This window comes from Gavia stellata, chromosome 14, assembly GCF_030936135.1.
Source record: "Gavia stellata isolate bGavSte3 chromosome 14, bGavSte3.hap2, whole genome shotgun sequence".
Classification (NCBI taxonomy): Eukaryota; Metazoa; Chordata; class Aves; order Gaviiformes; family Gaviidae; genus Gavia; species Gavia stellata.
Window position 1 is genome coordinate 22,961,295 of NC_082607.1, and position 9,260 is coordinate 22,970,554.

Here is a 9,260-nt window from a genome sequence, read left to right on the forward strand (position 1 = left end):
AAGGCCACCCCTCTCTGCTATTGCCCAACTGCACATTAGTCGAAAACCGCAGCTGGGTTCCTGGTTGTCCTTTGCCCTTGGATAAATAAAACTGATCACACCTGCGGCGCACGTGGCTGGTCTGGCGTGACAGGAGAGGAGGGCAGGAAGGATTTGGGGGGGTGTGTGTGCATGGTGTAGGCTTTGGGATGGATGATGTGCCCGGTGCTGGTGGTGCAGCGCTGCAGTGAGCCCTTTGTGTGGCTCTTTGGCAAGAAGCCTCCTCCTTTCTCCGTGCTACCAGGGAGGGCGGGAACGGAGGGGTGAAGTCAGGTCACTGAATTGCTGGGAGCCGGCTTGGGTGACTTTCCCCGACGGTGCGTGGGAAAGGCTTTCCAGACCTCAGCACAGGGCCTTTGCCTAGCTGGAGGGTTTGATGACGGCACCCTCTTGACACTGTTCAAGTGAGGACTGGAGTGTCTGGCTCATAAATCAGCTTTTGCTGACCATGTGTATGTCCTTCACGTCCTTTTTCCAACTCTTCCGTTGCTTGTTGTCATAGCTCACTGGGGATCGGTGGGTGCTGGAGCAAATGGGCTCTTTTGCCATCTACCTTGCTGGCTGTGGGGTCTGGCTCCTCTTCAGGGCACGGAGCAGGACCTTGCCAATGCCACCGCTGTGACCTGGGCTCCTTTTTTGCACCTCACCTTGGAGGCTGGGTTGAACCATATGAGCGAGTAGGGCGTTCAGTGCCATCTCCCCCCAAAAATGGGGGGTAGGAGTGGTGCGTGGCCTGAAGCCTCCATGCAGTCAGCAGTTTTACCTCTTGCTTCTGCTTAGAGATGGGTCTGGAGAGCTTCAGGGAAGGGCTCTGATTATGGAAAAACCCCTCGGAGAACGGCAGTGGTGCAGGGTGTAGGAGCGTGTGTGTCTGCCGGCGCGGCGGGTTGAGCTCACGCCAAAGGAATTTCAGGGTAGCGTGGAGATGCCTCAGCCAGTCCCCGCCGGTGTCTCCAGGAAGCTCAGCCTGGCTCGGTGGCGCTGGTGGGGACCCAACGCGGTCGTGCTGGGACCTGCTGGGCTCCACCCCGCTCCACTGGCGCCCGTTCAGCTCCTTGGTGGGTGAGCCCTGGCATGGTGAGCCTGCGGCACCCTGGTCCCCACGCCCCCCCACCCTGCGAGCCGGCAGCCCCCACGGCTGTAACCACAACCTCCATGAGGGAAGATGTTTTTTCGGTGCATCTGTTGTGGTTGAACCTCCTAAACGTGTGAGCCAAACTACAGGGCACAGGGTCAACCCAGCCACCGCCTGTGCCATCAGGCTGGTCGTGGGGTTAGCCCTCACCTGTGACCCTCTCAGAGGGATCTGATTGCCCCCCCACCTCTTTCGTTTGGAGAAGGAAACCTCTGCTTGCCCCGCATTTCCATCTCTCCCTCCCCTGCTGTGCTGATGGGTCCCAAAACCTGTTTGCTGAAAAACAGTACAAAGCCAAAACAACCAACAGGCAGCTTTAAATCTTAGGGGAATTTTACATAATTTTCCTGATGATCTTGGTTTTTTTCGCTACAGAAAAAATGCATCTGCTCATCCTCACATAGAGTATGTGTGTGTGTATATATATATATATATGTATTTTTTTTTATTTGATACAGGGGCAGAAGAAGAAGTGTCTTAATAAAAAAATATCCCAATCCAGTACTGCTTCCCAAGCAGCACCACTGGTCTGCATGCAAAATGCTGACGTGCAAATGTTTTACTAGTTCAAAGACAACACTTTAAAAAAAAAAGTCCAAAGGAAAACCACAGCAAGCCTTGGCTTTTATTTCTCTATTTTTGTGTGTACAGAAGTGGACAGCCTCTGGCCTTGCATTTCATTGCGGCTCTCGGCAGTCGAGGGCAGCTATTCCCTGGGGAGAAAGCCAGGGCAGATGGGGAGTGATGCTGACGGAGCAAAGCCCCTCTTTGCTACGGGAGGGACGGCTCGGAGCCGAGTGACATAGCTGGGGGTGTGCAAACCCCAGCCGAATGAAGGTCCCTCCATCCCCGGTCCCCTGGGACACTTAGGTGACGGGGTCATTGGAAACGGTTTGCAAGCCTGGGAGGCTTTGCAAGCCCATGCTTGGTGCAGAACAAATGCCAGTCCGGCCAGGAGGTGGGTGCCTCGTCTCTGCCATGCCTGTATCATAGTGGGGAAAAAATAAAAATTGCTGTAAATAGGAAAAGAGCACTGTATCGCTTCGCGGGTCTGCGTGGATTGAAAGTGATCGTTTACTGTCCGAGATGAACACAATGTGAAAAAAAAATTGGGACCTGGAAAACTTGGGTGGAAGGTTTATTTTTCCGGTGATGCTTTTGTTTGTTACGTAACCCCTCTCCCCCCGAAACTCCCTTACAACTATTAATCTATCTCATATTTTGTAATAAAATTTTATCACGTGGAGATGTGGTCTTTCTTCTGTTCCCTCCTGTTGCAAATGCTCTTTTTGCCTTTACATGCTGCTGCCTGAGCGCATGTTGATTTTAGAGGCTTAAGAAAAGGAAAAAAAGCCTTTTTATTAGGTTGGATTAGGAAAACGGGTATCCGAGCAGTGGAAGGATCCGTGCATGGTATAAGCCTGGAGCACCAGGCAATGCTGTTAGCGTTGTTACATGGCCCAAGCTGACGCTTTGGCGAGCTGGTTCTCAAACCGATGTTGCAATGCTGTGCAAAGAAAAAGGAGGGGCAGGACACTTTTCTTTTAACCCCCTCCGCCTTTTCTACGTGCTCCCATTTTTTGCCCTGTGAGGGCGAAGGGGGCATCCATAGGCCAAGGGGGTCAGAGGGAGCAGGAACGGAGCGGGAGCCTCCTCCTTCCCTGGGCCAGGCAGAGGGGAAGAGAGAAGAGACGGGGGACACACACGAGGAAGTGCTGGGCTGGGGACGCGGCGCTTAAAATCCTTTTGTATCTATATATACACACACATTTGTGCCTATGCAAACAGCCAGCAGTGAGGGCCGTTGAGCTCATGCCTTTTGCATGCACGCACCCGCACGCACATACACAAATACCTGCATACACGCACACACATATCTATATATATAGGCTGAACTAAACAGCTCTTTATAAGCCGTTCCTGGCAGGATCCCGTCTGCTTTCTCCAGCATCTTCTTTGTGACCGCTTCCCACAGTCACCTCCTGGCCTGGCTACCGTTGCTGGATCATGAGTCTTATATCACGTTAAAATCAACAACTCCTTATTGCTTTCCAAAGGTCTTGCATTTCAGCTACCTTTTTCATGAAGAAAATCCTCTTTCCCTACTCATTATGTTTCCTCAGCTTGAACTTCATTACCTTTCCAATTTCTTCTGCCTGCAGATAAAGTCAGAAGTTGGGGGGAGGAAGGGGATGCTGTCGGGGACCCCCATCCTCACGCATGGGGATGTCAGAGCTACCTGTGGCGCAGGGAGGGAGGTTTGGGGCTGGAAGGAGATGGGAGTTTCTGCGGAGTGAGGCGTTAGGAAGACATGGGCCAGTGGCTGGAGCCTCTGGGGAGGTCTGGAGGCCAAAGAGAGCCTTGCGGAGATTGCCACGGACCCGTCATGGACTGACTGCTGGGTACAGCACGCCTCCTTTGAAACCATCTCCTGCTCTGCAGGTATTTGTGGAAGCTCGTTTTTTGATGTATGGTCTCATGCTGGCCGGTATGGATGGAGCCAGGATGCTCTTCATCATTGCTAAATACATTCCCATGGGAAGAGGCATCACATGCCTGAACACGTGAACACCTCCTTGAACCCCCTCTTTCCACCCAGCGCGTCCTTCGGCACGCTGCTGCGCTCCGGACTTTGCTCTGGCTGTGCAGCCAAGCTGTTCCTGGTGAGATCACCAAGATAGTGAATAATGGGGAAGATCTGCCATGACGTCAGGAAAGTCCAGAGAGTGGCTATTTTATTGCATGCGAAACTGAAGTGTCCTTCCTCAATGGAGCTGAAGTGGGCAAAAACCCAGAAAGGGCATCAGAGGAGAGTGTGGATGGGGCTGCCATGGCTTCTTCTCCTTGGTGGCGTTACTGTCACGTGGGATGGGGACCCTCCTGTCCCAGAAAGGCTTTCCATAGCCATGGGCCACAGCTCGGGAGGTGACAACTCAAGAGGTGGCGAGAGAGGCTCACCTTTTGGGTCACTCAAGCTAAAATGCCCCTTCAGGAAAGCCCCGGTCAGGTTTTCAAACCATCCTTTTTGGAAAACAGCCTGTCAAGCCCACCTGCAACTGTGTCTGCACACTCATCTCCACCTCCCTTGCCAAAAGTGATTTGTACCAGCCCCAGTTTTGAGGGACAGGGCTGGCTGTCGGTGGCACTGAGGACAGCAGACAGGCACCAAGGTGGCCACGGATTGTCCCTGCTGGAGCACAGGGCTGCATATCCCCTGGATCCCCATCCTGGACCTTTCCCTGCCCCAACCCTGGTCCTTTGCCCTGGGGGTGGTGATGCTCTGCTTCGCCCATATGGCATCATGGACCTGAGAAGGCCCTGCTCCGGTCTGAGGGTCAGCTGCTGACCCAGGGGTGGTGACGCCGTCTCGAAGTCAGGCTGGGGTGTCCTGGGAGGACACAGTCCCTTTGGGTGCTGGGGAGCTGTTTTGTGTTGGGCATCCCTGAGGGAGAGATGGAAGACCCTGCTCAGGACCCTTGGGGTCAGCTCTCTCCCTGAAACACAGAGAAGAAGGCAGCAAGTAAAAAAAAATATCATCTTTCTCCAAACAGTGGCAAATCTGGGACACAGCTCAAAGTGGAGCTGGAAGTTCAGGCTCATCTCCCAAAGGGTCCTCAGCCGAGCAGGACCTCATCCTGCCAAAAGCCTTTCACCCTGCAGACCCAGGCAGCGAGAGGATCCCCCCACCCCGTACCCACCCCATGACTTTCACTGCCTGCAGCGTCCCCCCAGCTGCCGGTACCGCCTTTGCCTTGTTTGTGCTCTGGTGATGAAGCAACACTGCTGTAAAACCCTGGTTCGATCGCATTGACCTGTTCCTGTGCAGTTATGGGGCTGTTAAAGCTGTAGGAATGCCAAGATCGTGGCTGGTCAAGGACAGGGAGTGAAGGAGGAGGCACGGGGAGGGGGATAAAAACCAGAGGTGAAAGCCTGGAGGAGGGGGTTCGGCCGCATGGTCTTGCACGGCATGGCCAGGAGGCGAAGGCACCAACTGGAGAGCACCCAAGGGTGCACCCAAGGGTGCTCTGGGTTTTTTTGTTTGGCATCCAGAAGGAAGCAACACTGATGCCACCATGCCGTGTCTAGCACCCGGAAAGCAATGGGAGTCACCAAGGCAGGAAGGAGGGCCTGGTGGGCTTGGTGGAGATGGGAAGCTCGGTGGGGGAGGCTCAGCGAGGCTCTGGTCTCCTTTTCCCACCCCCCAGGGTGATTTCGGAGGAGAAGGCTGGAAGGTCCCACCGCACCCACTCAGTGGCACCCTATGCCCAAGGTGTGGTGGGACAGGATGGGAGAAAACCTAACCCAGCTTCCCCTGGGATGCGGAGAAGATGCCATGGATGCCCACCTCGCATCCCAGCCTGGCCGAGCAGCGCTGGCGTTGCAGCGAGCCCAGCGCTGACCTCTGCCTGTGGGCACCTGCCGGACGCGGCAGTGACTTTCAGGATGGTTTTATTTTTGAACTTTATTGTCCCTTCCCCCCAAGGGACTCACCCGGCGCGTCTACCCCGTGGCAGATAGCTGTCTCCCCAAGGTTATTCTGTTTGATGTGTTCATGGCCCGGGCTGTAAAGTTATCCATTGACTCGGGAAAACACAATTAAGAGAGAAAGAGCTGCCGGGCGGGTTATTCAGGTATCTCTGCAGCTCAGCAAAGGATTGCAGCGTGGGCCAGAGATGTGGCTACTGGCGCGTACGGCAAAGCCCCTGACAGCTCCCCATGGCCGGGGGACAGGGGGACCAGCTCCCGTGGTGCTGCTGTCAGCCCCCGCCGTCCGCTCACCTGGAAACGCAAGGGCTGGGACGGGAGTGCCAAAGGCAGGCTCAATTTTGGGGTGGGCAACAGAGAGGTGCGTGTGCGGGTGGCTGCTCCCACCCCGGTGGGAACGGCCACGCTTGCCGTGACAGCAGCCGCGAGTGCTGCCCTTCAAACCCAGACCTTATCTCCTTTATCCTGAGGACTATCAACCCCTCGAGTCTCCCCGTGGTGCCCTATCATACAGCCAGGACTGAGCCATTAAAGTTAACTATTACCCAAAGTGAGTGTTTATTTGGGGTAATACAGGCCCAGGGGAAAGTGAGGGAGGGGAAGAGGAAGGTTCTTTTTTCTTTTCTACAAGATATCGCCAGCCCCGCAGTGCTAAAGTGGTGCTTAAACAAGATGAATGCTTAAATAACAGACGGCAAACAGTGCTGCCGGGAGGTGGGATGGGAGAGCCCCGGACACCGCTGGCCGCTCGCCGCAGCCAAGCAGCTGGGACACCTTTGTGTCCCCCTGGCCCGCGGGGACGCCTGTGCCAAGGGGTTGTCTTGTACCAGTGGGAGGAGGAATGGCTCCTACAAGCTCTCCCCCAGCTTTTTGCCATTGGGCAACTTTGGGGAGAAATCCTCCTTTTCCATTTATTTTGTCCTTCCACCCGCACACCCACGCCGTATCTCTGACCACGTCGTATCTCCACCCGGACGGTTGCTCGTCCCACTCCCTACCCCATCAGCCATGCAGATATGGGGCAGAAGAAGGAGCCAGGGTAGGGAACATCCACATCCAGACCTTTCACATCCACATCCAGACCTTTCCTTCGGTTGTAGAGGGACATCACCCATCTTCAACTCTGAAGCTGAACATCCCCAAAGTAGAGGGATCCGCAGTCCCAACCCCAGACAAGTCGCTACCCCAGAATATAAGTCTTTTTACTCCACTCCCAACACCATTTCTTTCTCTCCCTTCTCCCCAGAGGGGACCCCGTGCGAGTCGCTGCTGTAAGGCAGAGGACCTACTAGCCGAGACAAGAAAGGGACCCTTCCCACAGCTTCTATGGCCAGTTGGTTTGGGATAACAATGATCCCAGGTCCCCCTGCTGAAATTCTAATAGTGCACAGAGATGCTGTGGCCTCGGTGTCACTGCTGTGGCGGTGGCTTTACGGACCGGTGGGGATTTTGCAAGGAGACAGGGCAGTCCGCACAGCCTGAGCCCTGGGGAGAGGGTTGAAGGAGGATCCTGAAAGGGAACCCACTGGCAGCTCTGGAAGGACCTTGGGAAAACCGTGGTGAGCAGAAGAGCGAGGAAAGTATCCAGGGCCTTCAGGAAGGATGGCAAAGAGTGGCGATGGGATGCAAAAGGATGAAAGCACTCTGTGAAAGCCTTGTAAGGGATGTGGACCTGGTGAAGCAGGAGGCTTTTGATGGGATGCTAGGCTCAGGCAGTGGGAAAGCAGCAACAGCCGGGCTGCAGGACCGGCACGGAGGCACTGCGGGACAGAGGCTGACTGGGAGAGCCGAGCCAGGGTGGTGGGAAGGCACGGAAGGCACTCAGCTCGGCCGGTGTGTAACCCAACGCATGGAGTGCCCATAAACCCATAGCCCCATCTGGAGCTGCCAGCTAGGCAAACCCCCCAAAGAGTGAGTCTGGGGGTGCAAAACCAGCTGGGGGCTGCCACCCGCAGCGACGGAGACGCATCCCTGCAGGTGCTTGGCCTGGATGGGAGCAACATCTCCAATGTGGGGAAGTGCTGGGAGCACTGATTTCACACCGATTTTGGCTTGCTGTGAGCAGCCGGTGCAGCGTGAAGGGAATGACTGGGAAGCCCCAGCCTTGCTGGTGGCTTTTGCAGCCCCACAAGTACCTCCCATTGGTCCCTGCCCTGTGCAGGGGCATGTCTGGGTGCTCCCGGGTGGGAGAGGTGGAGAAGGGCAGGAACATCCCCATGTTTTTCAGTGCTGGGGCCTGACCTGACCTGATCACTGCCAGCGCCTGTGACCACAGCAGCGGGTGGTGGGATGGATCCTTCACCCTCCAGGTCCTCTCCTCGGCCGGTGCATGGTCCCTCCTGGGCACGTGGCAGCAGCGGGGAGGCTTCCCATGGCATGCCGGAACGATGCCGTTCCCAGGAGTAATCGAATCGCGTGCAGGAGGGCTCACCTGAACCCTCTAATCCTGTAATCCGTCACCAAGGAGACCCAAGCATTACCTGGCACTGTGGGAAGCAGAGGGGCCCCGGAGCAGGAAAATTGGATCCCAACACTCCTGCCAAGTCCCGTTGCTTTTTGGCTCACCCCGATGCTCCTGCCGGGCAGAGCAGGGCCAGGGGAAGGACCCGAGAGACGGCTGCTCTGCTCTGCTCCTCCAAACAGAAGCCACTTCGGGAAACAGCTCCGGCATCCTCCTTGCAACCCATCCCATCCTCCTGCTTTGCAATCCATTCCCATGCTGGTTCCCCTGGCCCGGGCATCGGCAGCTTTTCACCATCCCCGCTTCCCAAAGCGCCTTTCTCCGGGGTGTCTTTGTGGCACCACGAGGATGGGAGGTGTCCCCCAGGGCTGGCTTTGGTTTGAAGAAAATAGGGACCTCGAACTGCTGGGGTGGGGGGGTCTGCCTTGCCCTAACCCCATCGTGGGTGGGCTGGAGAGAGACGCAGCTGGGTGCAATCAAACTGGGTAAGATTTTGGTGAAAAAATCCCTGCTGGCAACAGGAAGAACACGAGGTCTCCAAGCTGGATGGAGAATTGCCCCGTCGAAGCTCAGATCTATCTCAAGCACCAGAAAGATGGTAACAGGGGGACAAACCCGGAGCTGGAGAGCATCAGAGGGTGCAAAACACACAGGGGGTCGTTCGCTTCCCTACAGCCACCTGGAGGGGTGCGTTGAGCCCAGGCTGGTCACCAAGGGTCCCTGCATGGCCAGGAGGGGACACGTGCCAGGAGGGGACGATTCAACGCCCCTCGCCACACCATTCACCTTCTGAACACACCAGGCTTTCTGCCGTGACTGCGAAGGGTGCAGGGACAGGTCCATAGGGCACTTCAGCCCCTGCAGCCCATCCTGGGGACCCACAGGGCCGTCGGCTGAAGCTCCCACCACCTCCCACTGGACACCAGTTCGGCTGAGCCAGCGCAGAGACCTTGCAACTCATTGCACTGGTGAATTGAATTTTTCCAGTGGTTACATTACTCTCTGTCTCTGCTGGTCCCTCCTTCTGTACTGGGGCCCCGGATCACTCAGGCTGATGTTTGGGGAAGGAACCTGCAAAAGAGACAACGGCCGGGCGCGAGGGCAGGGACGCTGGTGCAGCTCCTGCGGCTGCCCCCGCCG